This window comes from Manis javanica, chromosome 6, assembly GCF_040802235.1.
Source record: "Manis javanica isolate MJ-LG chromosome 6, MJ_LKY, whole genome shotgun sequence".
Classification (NCBI taxonomy): Eukaryota; Metazoa; Chordata; class Mammalia; order Pholidota; family Manidae; genus Manis; species Manis javanica.
In genome coordinates, this window is record NC_133161.1 from 12,654,561 (window position 1) to 12,676,496 (window position 21,936).

At 38.8% G+C, this 21,936-nt stretch overlaps 1 long non-coding RNA gene across 4 annotated transcripts in view; it reads right to left on the reverse strand.

Annotated features, from left to right (window-relative positions):
- The window catches only part of LOC108387831 (uncharacterized), a 76,792-nt gene that overhangs the window by 11,356 nt on the left and 43,500 nt on the right, over positions 1 to 21,936 (reverse strand). The window contains exon 4 of one of the 4 annotated variants that reach the window (XR_001850921.3): positions 20,046 to 20,290. The exons of the other annotated variants lie outside the window; for them this stretch is intronic. This is a non-coding gene — a long non-coding RNA (uncharacterized lncRNA). Of the gene's footprint in view, positions 1 to 20,045; positions 20,291 to 21,936 lie in introns of those variants that run through there. 4 annotated transcript variants of the gene reach the window in all.

Consider the following 21,936-nt stretch of genomic DNA (forward strand, 5'->3'; position numbering starts at 1 on the left):
AATACACAGGGGCAGTGATCAGTGCTCTGTACTAGCCAGCAATGCACAGCTATATGAGGCTCATACTCCGTAAGATTCATCCAAATGGCCCACAGATTGGTCTTAGTCATTGTCACATTTATTCTGAACATATGGTTCTGGCAATGGTAATAAAGAGATACTATTTAGGTGAACTTTTGCTTTCTAAGGTGGCCCTTGCAGTATTTATCAAGAGGTTAAATATGAATATCCTTTGATTCAGGTGTTCTACCAGTCTATAATATAGAAATTCAGGTACAATGCACAAAAATTTTCATTGACAATTCTATAGAAAAAATAGGAAATAATCTCCATGTTCATTAATAGAAAATTATTAAGTACTACATCCATACCCTGAATATTATACAGCTAACTTTTTAAAAGAGATATATGTATATGTGTTGACATGGAAAGATGTCAGTGATAGCATTTTAAAAATCAAGTAGCAAGGGGCTCAAGATGATGGCGTGAGTAGGGTGGCAGAAAACTCCTCCAAAAACCACATATACTTTTGAAAATACAACAACTATTCCTAAAAGAGAGACCAGAAGATATACTACAACAGCCAGGCTACATCTACATCTGCAAGAATGCAGCATCTCATGAAAAGGGTAAGATACAAAGACGTGACACGGTGGGACCCGAGCACTCCCCCAACCCCAGCTCACTGGCAGGAGGAAAAGAATCAGAGTGGGGAGGGAGTGGAAGCACAGAAATGCTAAATAACCAGCCCTAGTAATCTGCACAGGGAGCACAGACACACATTGCATGGTGTGCTGGATATTAGAGAAACGGAGAAGTAAAATCCAAGATGGAGACTGTGAGCAGGACCCCACAGCTGGCTCCCCTGGAACAAGAGAAAAACAGGCGCTTTTTAAATGTTTTAAAGGGACAGGGGCTTAACAGTTGGACAAAACCATCCTGGCACACTCAGCCCAGCAGGCTGGGAATCTTAAAGAATTTCAGGCACCCTAACCCCCTGGGGGGTAATGCAGCCCCGAAGCCCCTCAATGGCAATAAGCAGCCTGCCATTCATTCCCCACCGGCCAGGGCTGCAAGCAAACCAGCTGACCCACCACAGCTGTGGAGCAGCCAGAGAACAGCTCCGCCCACAGCAACTACACAGAGTCTTCTCCCAGCACGCAGCTAACTGGGACACTCCAGAGGCTGCCGGCAGAGCGCAACTTCCCAGCACAGAGGAAGCCTGAGCAAGGTCCGGAAGGTATGAAGGGGCGCTGTTCACGCAGGAGAACACACCCAGAGCGTCTGCGACCCCCGGCAGAGCCCTAGGCTATCCTGAGGGCCACCCCGCCCACAGCAGCTCCGGAGATTATCCCAGAGACTGCTCCCTGTGTGTGGGTAATCAACACAGGCAGCAGAGAAGGGCATGGCGACCAGCAAGCAGGAAGGGACTTTGTTCTCCCAGTTGACACACGTTCCACCTGCCTGTGACCACTTCTATCACCATGAAAAGGTAGGAGATCTGGTCCAGTCAAAAATCACAGACAATTTCAGAGAGAGGGCCTGGTGAGATAGATATAACCAATCTTCCTGAAAAAGAATGCAAAATAAAAGTCACAACCATACTAATGGACCTGCATAGAAATATGCAGAGCTAAGGGATGAACTCCGGAGGGAGATACAGTAATGAAACAATCAATAGAAGGTCTTAAGAGCAGACTGGATGAGGTGCAAGAGACTGTTAATGGAATAGAAATCAGAGAACAGGAATACAGAGAAGCTGAGGCAGAGAGAGAGAAAGGGATCTCTAGGAATGAAAGAATATTTAGAGAACTGTGTGACCAATCCAAACAGAAGTATGTTTGCATTATAGGGTTACCAGAAGAAGAAGAGAGAGAAAAAGGGATAGAAAGTGTCTTTGAAGAAATAATTACTGAAAACTTCCCCAAGATGGGGAAGGAAATAGTCTCTCAGATCATGGAAGCCCACAGATCGCTCAACACAAGGGACTCAAGGAGGACAACACCAAGATATATAATAATTAAAATGGTAAAGATCAAAGACAAGGATAGAGTATTAAAGGCAGCCAAAGAGAGAAAAAAGATAACCTACAAAGGAAAACCCATCAGGCTATCATCAGACTTCTCAACAGAAACCTTACAGGCCAGAAGAGAATGGCATGACATATTTAATACAATGAAACAGAAGGACCTTGAACCAAGAATACTATATCCAGTATAATTATCATTTAAATTTGAAGGAGGGATTAAACAATTTCCAGACAAGCAAAAGTTGAGGGAATTTGCCTCCCACAAACCAACTCTACAGGATATTTTAAAGGACTTCTCTGGATTGAAGCACTCCTAAGGCTAAATAGATGTCACCAGAGACAATAAAATCACAGCAAAGAAAGTAGACCAACCAAATACTAACTAAAGGAAAAAGTAAAATGAACTATCCACAAAAGCAGTCAAAGAAAACACAAAAGAGTACAGAATAAAACACCTAACACATAAAGAATGGAACAGGAAGAATAAGAAGGGAGTGAAATAAAGAATCATAAGGCTGTGTTTATAGTAGTATGATAACTGAGTTAAAATTAGATAGATAGTAAAGCAGCTACACTTGAACCTTTTGTAACCACGAATCCAAAACCTGCAATGGCAAATAAGTACATATCTATCGATAATCACCCTAAATGTTAATGAAATGAATGCACCAATCAAAAGACATAGAGTAATAGAATGGACAAAAAAGCAGCACCCATCTATATGCTGCTTACAAGAGACTCACCTCAAACCCAAAGACAAACACAGACTAAAAGAGAAGGGATGGAAAAAGGGAGGAAAAAAAGCAGCTGTTTTAGTGCTTCTACCAGACAAAATAGACTTCAAAACAAAGTGACAAGAGATAAAGAAGAACATTACATAATGATGAAGGGCTCAGTCCAACAAGAGATATAACCATTCTAAATATACATGCACCCAACACAGGAGCACCAACATATGTGAAACAAACACTAACAGAATTAAAGGAGGAAATAGAATGCAATGCATTCATTCTAGGAGACTTCAATACACCACTCACTCCAAAGGACAGATCAACCAGACAGAAAACAACCAAGGACACAGACGTACTGAACAATACACTAGAACAACTGGACCTAACAGACATCTACAGAACTCTACAGCCAAAAGCAGCAGGATACACATTCTTCTCAAGTGCACATGGAACATTTTCCAGAATAAACCACATACTAGGCCACAAAAAGAACCTCAGTCAATTCAAAAAGATTGAAATTCTACCAACCTACTTCTCAGATCACAAAGGTATAAACCTAGAAATAAATTGTACAAAGAAAACAAAAAAGCTCACAAATATATGGAGGCTTAACAACATGCTCATAAATAATCAATGGATCAATGACCAAATTAAAACAGAGATCAAGCAATATATGGAGACAAATGACAACAACAGCACAAAGCCCCAACATCTGTGGGACACAGTGAAGGCAGTTCTAAGAGGAAAGTATACAGCAATTCAGGCCTATCTAAAAAAGGAAGAACAACCCCAAATGAATAATCTAAAGTCACAATTATTGAAACTAGAAAAAGAAGAACAAATAAGGCCCAAAGTCAGCAGGAGGAACATAATAAAGATCAGAGAAGAAATAAATAAAATTGAGAAGAATAAAACAATAGAAAAAGTAAACAAAAGCTGGAGCTGGTACTTTGAGAAAATAACAAAACAGATAAACCCTTAGACTTATTAAGAGAAAAAGAGAATTTATGCACATAAACAGAATCAATAATGGGAAAGGAAAAATCATGATGGACCCCACAGAAATACAAAGAATTATTAGAGAATACTATGAAAATCTATATGCTAACAAGCTGGATAACCTAGAAGAAATGGACAACTTTCTAGAAAAATACAACCTTCCAAGACTGACCAAGGAAGAAATGGAAAAATCTAAACAGACCAATTAACAGCAACAATATTGAATCGGTAACCAAAAAACTACCCAAGAACAAAATCCCCCAACCAGATGGATTCACCGCTGAATTTTATCAGACATATATGGAAGACATACTACCCATTCTCCTTAAAGTTTTCCAAAAAATAGAAGAGGAAGAAATACTTCCAAACTCATTCTATGAAGCCAGCACCACACTAATACCAAAATCAGGCAAAGACCCCACTAAAAAAAGAAAACTACAGACCAATATCCCTGATGAACATACATGCAAAAATACTCAACAAAATATTAGCAAATCAAATTAAAAAATACATCAAGAGGATCATACACCATGACCAAGTGGGATTCATCTCAGGGATGCAAGGATGGTACAACACTTGAATTTCATCAACATCATCCACCACATCAACAAAAAAGACAAAAACCACATGATCATCTCCATAGATGCTGAAAAAGCATTCTACAAAATTCAACATCCATTCATGATAAAAACTCTCAGCAAAATGGAGATAGAGAGCAAGTACCTCAACATAATAAAGGCCATATATGACAAACCCACAGCCAACATCATACTTAACACCAAGAAGCTGAAAGCTTGTCACCTAAGATGGGGAACAAGACAGGGATGCCCACTCTCCCCACTAGTACTGGAGGTCCTAGCCATGGAAATCAGACAACACAAAGAAATACAAGAAATCCAGATTGGTAAAAAAGAAGTCAAACTGTCACTATTTGCAGATGTCATGATATTGTACATAAAAAACCCTAAAGAATCTACTCCAAAACTACTAGGACTAATATCTGAATTCAGCAAAGTGGCAAGAAACAAAATTAATACACAGAAATCTGTTGCTTTCCTATACACTAATAATGAACTAGCAGAAAGAGAAATCAGGAAAACAATTCCATATTTACAATTTCATCAAAAAGAATAAAATACCTAGGAATAAACCTAACCAAGGAAGTGAAAGACCTATACCCTGAAAACTATAAGACACTCTTAAGAGAAATTAAAGAGGACACTAACAAATGGAAATTCATCCCATGCTCTTGGCTAGGAAGAATTAATATTGTCAAAATGGCCATCCTGCCTAAAGCAATATACAGATTCAATGCAATCCCTATCAAAATACCAACAGCATTCTTCAATGAACTGGTACAAATAGTTTTAAAATTCATACGGAAACACCAAAGACCCCAAATAGCCAAAGCAATCCTGAGAAGGAAGAACAAAGTGGGAGGGATCTTGCTCTCCAACTTCAAGCTCTACTATAAAGCCTCATAAATCAAGACAATTTGGTACTGGCAAAAGAACAGAGCCATACACCAGTGGAACAGAATAAAGATCCAGATATTAACCCAAACATATACAGTCAATTAATATACAATAAAGGAGGCATGGATATACAATGGGGGAAATGACAGCCTCTTCAACAGCTGGTGTTACTAAAACTGGACATGTAAGAGAATGAAACTGGATCATTGTCTAACCACATACACAAAAGTAAATGCAAAAGGGATCAAAGACCTGAATGTAAGTCATGGAACCATAAAACTCTCAGAAGAAAACATAGGCAAAAATCTCTTCGACATAAAATGAGCAACTTCTTAATGAACATATCTCCCTGGGCAAGGGAAACAAAAGCAAAAATGAACAAGTGGGACTATATCAAACTGAAAAGCTTCTGTACAGCAAAGGATACCATCAATAGAACAAAAAGACATCCTATAGTATGGGAGAATATATTCATAAATGAAATATCTGATAAAGGGTTGACATCCAAAATATATAAAGAGCTCACGCAACTCAACAAACAAAAAGCAAATAATCCAATTAAAAAATGGGAAGAGCATCTGAACAGACACTTCTCCAAAGAAGAAATTCAGATGGCCAACAGGCACATGAAAAGATGCTCCACATTGCTAGTTATTGGAGAAATGCAAATTAAAACCACAATGAGATATCACCTCACACCAGTAAGGATGGCTACCATCCAAAAGACAACAACAAATGTTGGCAAGGATGTGGAGAAAGGGGAACCCTCCTACACTGCTGGTGGGAATGTAAATTAGTTCAACCATTGTGGAAAGCAGTATAGAGGTTCCTCAAAAAACTAAAAATAGAAATACCATTTGACCCAGGAATTCCACTCCTAGGAATTTACCCTAAGAATGCAGCAGCCCAGTTTGAAAAGACATATGCACCCCTATGTTTATCACAGCACTATTTACAATAGCCAAGAAATGGAAGCAGCCTAAGTGTCCATCACTAGATGAATGGATAAAGAAGAAGTGGTACATATACACAATGGAATATTATTCAGCCATAAGAAGAAAACAAATGCTACCATTTGCCACAGCATGGATGGAGCTAGAGGGTATTATGCTAAGTGAAATAAGCCAGGTGGAAAAAGACAAGTACCAAATGATTTCACTCGTCTGTGGAGTACAAGAACAAAGAAAAAAACTGAAGGAACAAAACAGCAGCAGACTCACAGAACCCAAGAATGGACTAACAGTTACCAAAGGGAGAGGGACTGGGGAGGATGGGTTGGAAGGGAGGGAGAAGGGGGGAAAAGAGGCAATATGATTAGCACACTTAATGTAGGGGGGCCATGGGGAGGGCTGTACAACACAGAGAAGTAGTGATTCTATAGCATCTTACTCTGCTGATGGACAGTGACTGTAATGGGGTATGTGGTGGGAACTTGATGATGGGGCAATCTAGTAACCATAATGTTGCTCATGTAATTGTAGATTAATGATACCAAAATAAAACAATTTTTAAATACAAAAATAAGAAAATCAAGTAGCAAATATTCTATTATAGTATGAACCTACTTATTTTTTCTTTTATTTATTTTATTTTGTTATCATTAATCTACAATTACATGAAGAACATTATATTTACTAGGCTTTCCCCTACGCCAAGTCCCCCCCACAAACCCCATTACAGTCACACAGTCACTGTCCATCAGCATAGTAAGATGTTGTAGAATCACTACTTGTCTTCTCTGTGTTGCAAAACCCTCCCCTTTTCCCCACCCCCCACATTATACATGCTAATCATAATACCCCCTTTCTTCTTCCCTGCCCTTATCCCTCCCTACCCTCCCATTCTCCCCAGTCTCTTTCCCTTTGGTAACTGTTAGTCCATTCTTGAGTTCTGTGATTCTGCTGCTGTTTTGTTCCTTCAGTTTTTCTTTTGTTCTTATACTCCACAGATGAATGAAATCATTTGGTATTTGTCTTTCTCTGCTTGGCTTATTTCACTGAGCATAATACCCTCTAGCTCCATCCATGTTGTTGCAAATGGTAGCATTTGTTTTCTTCTTATGGCTGAATAATATTCCATTGTGTATATGTACCACTTCTCCTTTATCCATTCATCTACTGATGGACACTTAGGTTGCTTCCATTTCTTGGCTATTGTAAATAGTGCTGCGATAAACATAGGGGTGCATATGTCTTTTCAAACTGGGCTGCTGCATTCTTAGGGTAAATTCCTAGGAGTGGAATTCCTGGGTCAAATGGTAAGTCTATTTTGAGCATTTTGAGGAACCTCCATATTGCTTTCCACAATGGTTGAACTAATTTACATTCCCACCAGCAGTGTAGGAGGGTTCCCCTTTCTCCACAACCTCGCCAACATTTGTTGTTGTTTGTCTTTTGGATGGTAGCCATCTGTACTGGTGTGAGGTGATATCTCATTGTGGTTTTAATTTGCATTTCTCTGATAACTAGTGATGTGGAGCATCTTTTCATGTGTCTGATGGCCTTCTGAATTTCTTCTTTGGAGAACTGTCTGTTCAGCTCCTCTGCCCATTTTTTAATTGGATTATTTGCTTTTTGTTTGTTGAGGTACATGAACTCTTTATATATTTTGGATGTCAAGCCTTTATCAGATCTGTCATTTATGAATACATTCTCCCATACTGTAGGGTACCTTTTTGTTCTATTGATGGTATCCTTTGCTGTACAGAAGCTTTTCAGCTTGATATAGTCCCAGTTGTTCATTTTTGCTTTTCTTTTCCTTACCTGGGGAGATATGTTCATGAAGAAGTCACTAATGTTTATGTCCAAGAGATTTTTGCCTATGTTTTTTTCTAAGAGTTTTATGGTTTCATGACTTACATTCAGGTCTTTGATCCATTTTGAATTTACTTTTGTGTATGACAGTGATCCAGTTTCATTCTCTTACATGTAGCTGTCCAGTTTTGCCAGCACCATCTGTTGAAGAGACTGTCATTTCCCCATTGTATGTCCATGGCTCCTTTATTGAATATTAGTTGACCATATATGTTTGGGTTAATGTCTGGACTCTTTATTCTGTTCCACTGGTCTGTGGCTCTGTTCTTGTGTCAGTACCAAATTGTCTTGATTACTGTGGCTTTGTAGTAGAGCTTGAAGTTGGGGAGTGAGACCCCCGCCACTTTATTCTTCTTTCTCAGGATTGCTTTGGCTATACGGGGTCTTTGGTGTTTCCATATGAATTTTTGAACTATTTGTTCCACTTCGTTGAAGAATGTATATTGCTTTGGGCAGGATACTAGTACTGCAACACCTGCTTTTTTCTCCCTATCGTTTGCATGAAATATCTTTTTCCATCCTTTGACTTTTAGTCTGTGCATGTCTTTGGGTTTGAGGTGAGTCTCTTGTAAGCAGCATATAGATGGGTCTTGTTTTTTTATCCATTCAGTGACTCTATGTCTTTTGATTGGTGCATTCAGTCCATTTACATTTTAGGTGATTATTGATAGGTATGTACTTATTGCCATTTCAGGCTTTAGATTCGTGGTTACCAAATGTTCCAGATTACTTTCCTTACTATCTAAGAGTCTAACTTAACTCACTTAATATGCTGTTACAAACACACTCTAAAGGTTCTTTTCTATTTCTCCTCCTTTCTCTTCCTCCTTCATTCTTTATATATTAGGTATCAAATTCTGTACTTTTTGTCTATCCCATGATTGACTTTGGGGATAGTCAGTTTAATTTTGCATTTGCCACGCAATCAGGTGCTCCACCCTCCCTACCATGGTTTTACTACCTCTATCCAACCCTAGGAACACTTCCATCTATAGCAGTCCCTCCAAAATAGACTGCAGAGATGGTTTGTGGAAGGTAAACTCTCAGCTTTTGCTTATCTGGAAATTGTTTAATCCCTCCTTCAAATTTAAATGATAGTCTTGCTGGATAAAGTATTCTTTGTTCCAGGCCCTTCTGCTTCATGGCATTTAATACATCATGCCACTCCCTTTTGGCCTGTAAGGTTTCTGCTGAGAAGTCTGATGTTAGTCTGATGGGCTTTCCTTTGTATGTGATCTTATTTCTGCCTCTGGCTGCTTTTAACAGTCTGTCCTTATCCTTGATCATTGCCATTTTAATTACTATGTGTCTTGCTGTTGTCTTCCTTGGGTCCCTTGTGTTGGGGAATCTGTGGATCTCCATGACCTGACAGACTATGTCCTTCCCCAGATTGGGGAAGTTTTCAGCAACTACCTCCTCAAAGACACTTTCTATCCCTTTCTCTCTCTCTTCTTCTTCTGGTATCCCTATAATGCGAATATTGTTCTGTTTGGATTGGTCACACAGTTCTCTCAATATTCTTTCATTTTTAGAGATCCTTTTTTCTCTCTGTGCCTCAGCTTCTTTGTATTCCTCTTCTCTAGTTTCTTTTTCATTTATTGTCTCCTCCACCATATCCAACCTGCTTTTAATACCCTCCATCATGTTCTTTAACGATTGGATCTCTGACCTGAATTCATTCCTGAGTTCTTGTATGTCTTTCTGTACCTCCATTAGGATGTTGATGATTTTTATCTTGAACTCCCTTTCAGGAAGAGTCACGAGGTCCATATCATTTAAATCTTTCTCGGGAGTTGTATTAACAATTTTACTCTGGACAAGGTTCCTTTGGCATTTCATGTTTGTATATGGTGCCCTCTAGTGTCCAGAAGCTCTATTCTGGAGCTGCTCACCCCCTGAAGCAATGTTGGGGGGTCACAGTGGAGCAGTACTGGTGCCTGGGGGTAGGAAAGAGCTGTTCCCCACCTCCTGGCTGATGTGCCTGTCTCCACTGCCTGAGCCAGTGGGCCGGGCACACAGGTATAAGTTTTTGTCCCAGAGCAGCCAGATATGTATCCCTGCTTTCCACAAGCAGCCACAGTCTCCCCAGGAACTCTGCCTATATTAACTCTCCAACCCAGTAGTCATGCGAATCTCATGAAAGCACCATGAAATGTAGGTTTGTGCTCCCAGAGCCGATCTCTGGAGCTAAGTATTCAGCAGTCCCAAGCCTTCCACTCCCTCCCTGCTCTGTTTGTCTTCCTCCCACCGGTGAGCTGGGGTGGGTGAGGGGCTCGGGTCCCACGGAGCCACAGCTCTGGTACGTTACCCCGTTAGCTGAGGTCTGCTCTTTTCTCCAGGTGTGTGCAGTCTGATGCCATCCTCTTTCCTGTTGCTCTCTCAGGATTGGTTGCACCAATTAAATTTTCTAATTGTATCCAGTTTTAGGAGGAAGCCTTTGTCTCTCCTCTCATGCCACCATCTTTAATCCCTCCCCAAACCTACTTTTAAATTGCGTGTAGGAATGTATATATGGCCACATACATACATAGATTTGTATATGCATAGCAAATGTTTGGAAAGCTGCCCACCAAACAATTCACTATGATTAAGTCTGAGGAATAGGATTGAAGAAAGAATAAATCACTTTTCCTTTATAGCATACACATTTTTGCATTTTGTTTTAATATTTTAACTTTTAATTTTGACAAAATTTCAGATTTACACTAGGTTGCAAAAGGAGTATGAAGAATTATTACAAGTAACGTCCACCCAGATTCCCCAAATATTAATATTATCACATTTATTTTATCTTTCTGTCTCTCTGCCTTTTCCTCACCTCCTTCCCTCCCTGTGTTCTTGTGTGTGTATTTTAAAAAGTGAGGGTTATGTTGTAAACATGATTCCACTTTATTTCTAAATACTTCAGCATGTGTTTCCTAAAGCAAAGCATACTGGTATATAACCACAGAGCAATTACCAAAATCAGGATAATCAATAAAATGCTATTAGCTTATCTACAAGCCATGTTTAAATTTCATCTATTATCCCAATAATGACTTTTATAGTAAAAGAAAAATCAGATAATGAATTTCATTCAGTTGCCATGTGTCTTTGGTCTCCTTTTATTAGAAACAGTGCCTCAGTCACTCCTTGTTTATGATAACCTTGATATTTCTGATAAACACAGTCCGGGTATTTTGAATAATGTCCCTCAGTTTGGGTGATTAAACTGAGGGACATTATTCTTCATGATTAAAGTCAGGTTATCATTTCAGGTAGCAATGTCAAAGAAGTAATGTGTTCTTCTCTGTGCTCCATATCAGGAGCCATATGATGGCTTGTTACAGGTGATGCTAAACTTCAAATACTCAGTGAAGATGATATCTGTCAATATTCTCCACAGTTAATTTGTTACTTTTTCCTTTTGTAATGGTAAATTTCTAATAACATCATTCTTTCTACATCAATTAGTTAGGATTTTATTATCGAGGAAAAACTTTCCATTTTCCCCATTTAATCATCCATTATTTCTTTCATATATTCCGTTAAGTGTGGACTCATGGATTCTTTACTATCATTATTTATTTTGATGTTCAGTGTGTCCCAGATTTAGCTAGTGGGAGCCCCTTTAGCTGACTTATATGTCCTCCTGACATGCCCTCCCTTTCTTTGTGTGCTTCTTTACTTTCTGACACAAAGATATTCCATGCTCCTCTTGCACTTTCCCAGCTGCAGCCTTGAGACCAGCCATTTCTCCACAGAGATGTAGTTCTTTGTAATGAAGAATGGCACTTAGAAACCACTCTTGGTGGTAAGTGTGTTCATTGTTCCTGGGTGTTGTTGCTTTTAGGCCCGTCCAACAGACAGAGCTAGTAATATATACACATATGCATAAATATACTTCATATACTTCCCCATCACCACACACATATCAAAATTCATTTTTGTGTCTAGCTATCTAAAGATGTTAAAAAAAAACATAAATTCACATCCAGTCCTTCAATTCCAAACCAATACTGCTGGCTCATGTCAGCCTTCCTCTTTCCCTGTTTGTAACTCACATCTTCAATAGTGAGGAAGCTACCTCCAATTAACTATAAAGTATTTAATTTGTTGCTGAATCTTAGCATATGCAAAAAGTAGCAAGTAAGAATTGTTGTTTGAACGTTTTGCAATATGAATGACTTTTCACTTGAAAATTAATGAATAGACCTGGAAATACTGATTGGTACACCTTTAGCATTCCCTCTTTCTTTGAGCCCTTCCTTACTTTCTGACACAAGGCTATTATATAATGAACTTTCAAAATGTCACATTCACTTAACTCTTATTTTACTTATTGGAATTTAGCCTAAAGGTTAATATGTTTACAAAAATTTTGCTAGTAAGATAACCATCACATCACTGCTTATCATAACTTATAAAGAACCTAAATTCCAATAATGGGTAATTTATTAAATAAAATATATCAATATAATGGATACAAAGAGCGTGGTAGTTAAGAACTGATTCTAAATTCAGGCAGACTAGATTTGAATCCCAATTCTACCAATGACTATATATGTGGTATTGGGTAAATTACTTACTTTATATGTGCTTTGGTTCCCTGCATGTACCATGAAGATAATAACAGTACCTTCCTTATAGGGCAGCCATGAAGATTAAATGAGGTACCTATGTAAAGCATTTGGAACTGTGCCTGGTGTAAATAAGTACAATATAAGTGTTAGCTGTTATTGCTAACATTATTATCCCACCATTAAAAAAGATGTAGAAAAAAGTATGATCTTGGAAATATGCCTAAAACTTAACAGTGTTTACTCTAAGGTGATGCAATTGTAAGTGACTTTTTAAGTGCTTCTTTGAGTTTTCTAATTTTTCTACAGTCTACACCCATGACTTGTTTAATTCAATTTTGTGAAGAATAAATAAATAAATAGTATTGGAGCAATTGAACAAAGTGGGTTTTTCCTGTCCATTGGCACATATACATGAATTTAAAAGTCAGTATTGTGTGACCATAGATTCAATGGCACTGACCTGGTCACTACTAAATCTTTATCTATACAATGATTGCCTTATCCAATATAAACTTAATGGGCTTGTTTAAAACTATAACACATTTTTGTCACATCTTATTTCACTTAAAAACCTGACTTCTTTAGATATTTTTCCTGTAATTATGTGATTATGCCACCAGGGGGTAGTAGTAACTCAGTTATGGCCGAGTCATTTTAGCAGTAAAGATTTTATTGTAGAAGGTGTTCTAATATGTTGAAGATGTATGGTTTTATTCTTTGCAATGTTTAACTCTTTATTAAAATCTTTTAACTTAATTAAATATGATAGATGTTTCTTTTATACCAAGATTGGGAAAAAAAGAAAAATAAAAGGATTTTTAAAAGAACTCAAAGTCATAGAAAACCTAGTCATACTGCTTAGGCAGTTATTTAAAGGAATAATATTTGTCTTTTCAGTATTCATAATCAGCTAGAAAATTCTGGGATGCTTCCTATGACTCTCCTGAAAAATGGAGTCTTTTTCATATGGTTAAATAAAAACAGCAAGAAGAGCTATCCTTGTTGGTTTCTCCCAATTGCAGGATTTTAAAAAATCCTGCCTTTAGAGCTGGGAACGGCCTTAGAGATTTATTCAAACCCTCCATATTACAGCTGATGAAACTGGAATGTCAAGAGTCAGGTGTTTTGCCCAAGATCCCTTGGAGATGTAGAACTAGAGCCCAGGTTACATAGGTCTCTTGACAAATGTGCTCAAACAGGGCACAAATGTCAATTTATGAAATTTGTGGTCACTTTATAAGGCTGTGTTTACCAAGCTAGTTCTTTACAAGCCCAGTAGTTCCTCTTAGTCACTATGCTTGCAGTTCAGATAGGTTACAGAATGAACTCCAGTTAGTAGCTGTTAGACCAGTCACTTAGGCTTTTTCCAAGCAGCAATAATTAGGAGGACATACATTATAAGTAAGGTCAGCTAAAAAATAAATGTGCCGCTAAATTGCTAACCAATACAGATGTTTAAATAATCCACAACAGTAAGATAAAAATAAGCAGGTCCACAGTGTAGACAATATTTTATGAGGGACAAATACCTGTCTTTTTCACACTGAACTGTAAATTTATCTAGTTCTAGTAGCCCTTATTTTATTTCAGAAGGGAAACTCTCAACTCCCTCTCACTTAGGCTTCACATCTCCATATAGCTCACCTTGGGTGCTTGAGACTCAAGTTTTACATTTACCTACTTGTGGCTGTTCACTATGGGGAGAAATTGAGAGACCCTGGGTGTGCCACTCAGCTTTCCTCCAGGGTCTACCTCTTTCATTTCTCTCAGTTCCTTTTGAAAATGAGGAACTGTGCATTCTGTAACCCAGTTATCTGTCAGTCTTAGGAAAGGTCTTAAGTCATTATTCCTTGAATCCACAGTTGCTACAGATTTCTTCTAGAAAAAGAAGAGAATGGAAAACATGAAGAGGCCTCAAGATTGGTTGCAAGTCTGTCTTTCCAGTCAGGAGAAGGATTCTCTAAGGACCTCCTCCCACTTACAACCACCTCCTGATCAACAGCTCATACATAGCCAGTCACAGGTGTTCCTTCCAAATACTTTTACCGAAGTTTGTAGTCCAGTTGGTTCCCAGTGGAGGCCAGCTTTAACTTCTTTCTGAATCATTACTTTTGCTTTCTTTAAGCTGATGGCTATATCCTCAGACTTTGGGCTGTGTATGTGTTTGCATTTAAAATGTTTGTATATATCCCAATATAGGCAGGTCATGGGGAAGACAGTACAGCACGGAGAAGACAAGTAATGACTCTATAGCATCCTACTACACAGATAGACAGTGACTGCAATGGGGGGGTGAGGACTTGATAATATAGGTGAATGCTAAAACCACAGTGTTGTTTATGTGAAATCATATGATTGTATATACTTTAATTCAAAAAAATAATTAAGTAAATAAATAAATAAATTCTAATCCTGTACCCATGGGGGAGAAAAATGTGTATACCCAATAAAAGGGAAAGAAAACTTTATTAAATCTCTGGATTGGAGATACCTTCCCAAGTCTAAAAATAAAAGATAACTAAAGATTGAGAAGTTGCAGTGCATCAAACATTTAAACTTTTGTACATCAAACTTTGGTACATCAAAAAGATATATGTAGGTTTGAAATATAAGCAATCATTTAAGGGGAAAACTAAAACATCATGTACCAAGGATGAAATGAGCTCCTACAAATATGTAAAAAAAAAACTCTAAATTCTCAATCGACAATGGACAGAGAATATCAATAGACAACACACATGCAATTGGATGATAAGTATTTGGTAAAATGATCTTCACTGAAATCAAATAACTGAGAATTAAAACTACACAAGTATGATATTTTGCCTACCTACCAATTTTGCAAAGATGTATTAAAATGTGAGTGCCCCATCTGATGAAAGTGTGGTGAAATGGATCCTTTCACAGAGTACTTGAAGTAGGAATAAAAATCAATAAAATTTTCTGAACAGCAATTGCACAGTGGGTTTAAAGAGGCTTTAAAACATTCTACTTCTTGATCCTGGAATTCTACTTTTAGTAACTATACTAAAAAAGTAATACAAAGTATGCACAAATATTTTGATATTAAGATAATTGATGCAGCATTTTTTATACAATGAAAAATTGACATTTACTTAACATAATGATAGAGGTATATTTAGGTAAATTCCATAAATAAAACACCAGGGAGCCATTTGAAGTGATAGTTATAATTTTTTTTTTAATAAGGAAAATGCCTGTCCTGTAATACTCAGTGCAAAAAGCAGGCATAACTGTTTTTTAAATTCATGAATAAAAAGACTGGAAGGGAGTATTTCTAAAGGTTAACAGTGGTTGTAACTGGGAGGTGAGATTTCAGTTTTATTTCTGCTTCTTTATACTTTTATGTGTTTTATAAACTTTCTACATTCAGCATGTATTACTTTTCCAGTTAGAAAAAGAGATAAATAAAAAGAGAAAAGCCAAAGAACAAGATAAAAACTAACAAAATCACTGTGATTCCTCACCCTCCTACAACAAAAAAAATAAGTTTTTTGAGAAGACCCTATAAATCTACCCTCTAGGTAGTCCTCCTGACATGATGTTTACAGAGATCAGTTGGTTTATTGCAATGTTAGTGTGGTGAATTGAGAAATGCCCTAGTTCCTGCCACATGACTTTATAGGGTGCTGAGTTCTCTGCAATAACATGCATAATAATCTTTTTAGCAATCCCTGCAATTAGGGGGTTGCCAAACTGGAATTGTTGCTTTATGTGAGACAGGTACACACTCACAGATGCATGCACACACAATACTAGAAATTCAGAATCACTACCCCCTTGAAGAGAACAGTGTAATTACTTCTTCTTTAGATGAGAAGATAGTCTTCAAAACCTAAATATAAACAAATTGTTGTATCTTTTTTATCTTCCAAAAATACAGATCACCACAACATATTGACTGGAAATCAGGTGGATGATACTATGTCTCAGTGGTAACATAGTGCTTTGGGCCGTCGGACAGCAAACTAATTTGGTGGCCAGGAGGATAGAGAGACCTACTCAGCTTTGGAGTTTAATAAGCAATGAAGGAAGTTCTCAAGTTGCACCGTGAGAACCAATTTTCTCAGGCAGGACTTAATTACAACTGTACAATTATCAAAACATTTATGGAGAATGCTAACCTTACACCCACTGCTGGGTTTCTGTTAAGCTTATTTCCTTTAATTGAAATGTTCCCATCAAAACATTCGGTGTGTGTGAAAGAGAGAGAGAGAGGGGGAGGGAGAGATGATTACTACTGTTTCTGCAGTCTCATTAACGTGGCTCCCTTTTTCTTCCCTGTAAGACCAAATATTTTCTCTCCCCTTGACAAGAATCCAAGTGGGACAATATCTTAGCATCTAGTACTAGTCCAACTATTGTTTTATACACAAGAAAACCACTTGTCTAGGGTTATACAAGTTATTAGTGGTACTGGTTTTACTGCAACCCAGTTCTCAGAGCTAGTGTTCCATTCTTATTGTTCCATTGCCTTAATAGTGTGGTATCCTTAGTTGCTTTTCCCCAAGAGGAAACTATATGAATAGCAAGACTGTGTCTTTCAATGCAAAGAAAAATAGAAAATTAAGACAGTTCACCAAACAATTCCGGGCAGGGGAACACCATTTGCAACGGAAAGGAGGCTGTGTTCTGGGATGGCCATCTTGGGACTGACTCAGAGCTGTCCTTACACTAAGTACTGCTTGGCCATTAAAGTGAGGAGCTTACGCCCACACAGGCAGGGAAGAAAAAGAGCCAGGTACAGACCGAGCATCACGTACAAACAAATGATCTGGGGAAGAAGGATGGGAGTGGGTGCAAGGCAGAGAGCAGGCAGATGGAAAAACTGTCTGTTTCAGCCCCACATATCGTTTGGAAATAGGGTCATGGGTCTTCAGAGGAACCCTGGAAGGGATGTGAACAAGCATCAGATGGCCTTTTCACCACAGTCTCTCTCTCTCTCTCTCTCTCTCTCTCTCACACACACACACACACACACACACGCGCACACACACACACACACACCCCAATGTACCTCATGGACTCTGCCTTAGAGCACTGATGATATACAAACACACACTTAGGTCTCTTTCTTTAGGAATGTGCTATTTTTTTTTGTACTGCTCTGATGGGGCTTTTACCTGTCCTTAAACACTGAAATCAAGCAACACCACTTCACGATGCTTTCCCTGGGCCACTCCCACATTTCCTCCACCCTCACCCAGTCTAGGTTACATTCCTCTCCTCTGTGTCCCACAGAACTTCAACATACTCTACCCAAGTACCTCTCATATGGCCAGGTAATTTCCAGTCTCCCCTAAAGGAGCCATCAGCTGTACAAGGGCAGGGCCTCCTCTTTCCTCTCTATAGCCCAGTACCAAACACTGGGCCTGTCACATATTATTAAGTAAATGAATTCATCCATTGAACAGATGATTACTGAGCACTTACTTTGTGCTAGCACAGTGCTAGGTCCTGGAGACACAGCAGGGCAAGATATACACAGGGTCCCTGCCCTCAACAATCTTGTAAGGTCCCTTGTGTTAAGGGACCTTAACACTTCATAAACTTCTCTGAAGAAACAATATTTAACATGATGGATGAATATCAGATTGGTCTGACATAATGTAAATAATTTCCTACCCTGGAGCATTGTCCTATGTCAAGTCACAGTAGAGTCAAGGAGAAACACTTACTAGGAAAGAGTGGTTTTCTCAGAGAAGCTAAATTTTAAAAGGAGTGCCACCAGACAAACTGGCCTGAGCTTGGCTACTAATCTTCCACAGAAACACCTAAAAAGATGGGCATTATATTCATACTGCAGAATAAAGAGAGTCATAGGCAAACCTCATTTAACTGGATCTGCTCATTTTGAGTCTGTGAATTACTAATTTAGATAATTAGCTGACCTGTACATTGACATTACAATACAGAGAATTAGATTTCCAGAGAAAATTAATAGTAACAATGAATCCTTAAATAGCTCTCCAAAGTCTGTAAGTCTTTCACCCATAACATATGATCTGATAATAAGACTATAGCTACTTCCACCTTTGGCATCTTTACCTGTGAGTTTTAGCCATCTTCAATAGGATGAATCAAAGTTTGATGAATCACTATCCTATCTGAAATGAGCAACCTGGCCATGACTTGGGTAAGAGCACTCACTTCAGGTGATATTCCAGGGATAGACTCCATTGTCACACCATTTGCACACCATGGGTTTGTTTGAACTATTATGTGTGTTTTTTCAATGCAGACTCCCACCCTTAAGGCTAGAGCTGAGGAATCGTAATTCACCACTCCTTTTCTCTCAACATGTCCAAATCTTTGGATAAAATGCCTCTTATAATTATAGGAGTAGAGGAATGGTAAAGTGGAATTTTCAGCTGAGACACCCAGGCTATAGACAGCTGAAACCAAAGGGAGTTTCAAGACAGACCATCCTAAAGGAAGTTTTCAGTAGATACCTGAAAACTGGTAGCATGGCTCTTAAAATCCTTTTACCACACTGAGAGTATAAAGGGAGAAAACTGTTGAAAAGGAGAATCATGTGTGGCAAAATTTACTTGCAGAAAACTTCTATGACTCTCTCTCCCAAGCCCACAGGAGAACTGAGGGTGAGTTCTTCTCCCTTTATATCTAGTGAGGAAAGAAGACACAACGGACCGGTTCCTGACTCCCACCTGGAAAACTTGAAAACCAGAGCAGGGCTGGCATTAGACCCAGAAGTGAGATAAAGATAGTGGGAATGAAGGGGGGAGGGGGCTGCCCTGGACGGCCTGTGCTCCTGGAGTGTCAGGGCAAAAGATGTTTGAGCATTTTTCAAGACCTGTGGCCTTTTTGGTAGAGAACGAGCCTGGAGCCATTTTAAATCCTGCCCAAAGGACTACAAGAAGGAATGCAGGACAGCAAAAGACAAGAGTCTATGTAGAGCAAACCTCTGAATATCAGAGAGAGAACAGGCCAACCTGTGGAAAACACTTCACCCACATCACAGGTAATGCAGCCAAATGTTCTCAGAGGCTGCCTCCAAAGAACCCAAAAAAAGTCCCTTGAGAAAAAAAGTCAGCTTTACACACCTGCCAGACTCAGGAAGCCATCTTCCAAGTGAACCAGTAAAACAAGACTGCAGTGTGATGCCAAACCATTCTGGAGCTTGAGGCCACAGGAAAATCTGTGCCCCTTTATATACTTTCAAAATAGCCTACCAGATGTTGAATTAAGTGGAAAAGTTAGTAAAGACTCTACAATTAGAAAAGCATGATTACACATGGAGTCCTGTGTTGCCCAATCTGTTCTCACACCATCGCAAACCCTCATAAACACACCCATTGAGGGACAGGATAACCTAGTTGCCCTTGAACTATGCTGATTAGAAACACTGTTCCCATTGCACAATAACTAAAGGCCATAAAACAAAAGATGATAGCTTGTTTGGTAGTTTGTTTATCCTGGATTATTTTGCATTAGACTTTTACAAATATTGCATTAAAAATTAAAATTTACATTTTGCACCTGAGGCAAGGGCCTTCCTGCCAGCCCTGCTTTCCAGCTCTGTTTTTCCTTCTTTTTTCACCAGTCAACCTCAGAGAACCCAGAAACTTTGGTTAGCAGGAGGTGGGGGTGGAGTGGAAGCATCAGGTCAAGAAAGCTTTCCATCTAGAGATGATCTCAGCTGCAGAAGAGAAACAGTGGGAGGCAAAAATAAAGATGTGTTCTCTGATTACATTCCCCTAAGATTAGCTTGTTCAATGTATTGGTCACATGAAGTTACATACCACCTTCAAAACTAAATCACATGAATGCCTGATAGTTGGGACTTTAATTGGGGATAGAGAAACCTCCAATATGACAGAATAGAAGAACTTGGGATTTGAGGCCAAAGGCCAGGATGTGACTCCTGGACCCTCTATAAATAAACTTGGGAAAGTACTTTATACTTTTACTTGGGAAAGTAATCCAGTGAATATTGCTGAATACTTCCAATATGCTAGGAAGACATGATTAAAGCTTGTGGGGGAGACACAGGCAAACAGTCAACTGTCTTATACTCAATAAGCCTTAAGGTACAGATACCTGGATAGTGTCACTGCAATGGAGCCCACAGGGAGAGCAACAACCCAACTAGAGAGCTTAGGAGGGTGGAAACAGTAGAGATGGGTCATGTGAAGATGTAGGAAAAGAATGCCTCAGCCAGAGCAATGGCGTATACAAAAGCATGGAGGAGAGTGGAATTTAAAATAGACAAATTCACAGAAGCGAAGACTAGATGGTGGTTGCTAGGGGCTAGGAGAAGAGGAAAATGGGGAGATGTTGGTCAAGGGGCACAAAGTTTCAGTATAGAAGATGAATAAATTCTGGAGATCTAATGTGATTATAGTCAACAATACTGTATTGTATACTTGAAATTTTGAGAGAAGATCTTAAGTGTCCTCACCACACACACACACACACACACACACACACACACACACACACACAGAACAAGAAAATGGTTACTTGAGGTGGTATGCTAATTAGTTTGATTGTAGCAATTACTTCACAATATATACTTATGTCAAAATATCAAGTTGTACACTTTAAATATATAAAATTTTGATTTAAAAATTATACCTCAAAAAAGATGGGGGAGAAAGCATGAAGGAGGGCCATAGTAACTTCACTGATTTTATGTACAGATTCCATGAGACATTCTAGTTTAATCTTATATATGCAGATGAGTGCTATAGAAAGTTAACAACTACCCTTCTTACCACTCCTTATTGTTATTCTGTATCTTCTGGCCAAGATCCAGGCTGCTAAGGACACTGGTGCTGGTTACACCCTGCACACCAGGATGTGCCTTTCATATTGTACCTTTGTGAATGGTGGCCCCTGCAATTGTGCAGCCAAAGACAGTGAGTGGTCCTGCCAAGATTTTATTTCAAGGCTAATCAATGAGCCTTAAAAGCTTCTGTGGCTTTAAGAACTTGGTAAAATATGCAGGCTTATGTCTCTCAGGAGTATTACCTTAGAGTAATATTCCCAGCAAAAAACAAAATCTAAGGAATGCACCTCAGGATCCTCAGGGTCCAAGCTGCCTCTGGTATAGAGGGGGTAAGATGATGAAAAGGGACGTAATGCCCACCAGATGAGAAAGACTAATTAACACAAAGCCTTTGGATCAGACTTTCTCCTGTGAACATTCTTTAGCCTGTGCAGGTCTGACCCATCCTGACCACCACCTGCTTGAGTTGTACAGTAAAAAGTCACACGGCTGTAAAGCAGGCTGCCACAGCAAGTGAATGTGGCCTGTCCAAGGGTGATTGCCAACCCAGAGGG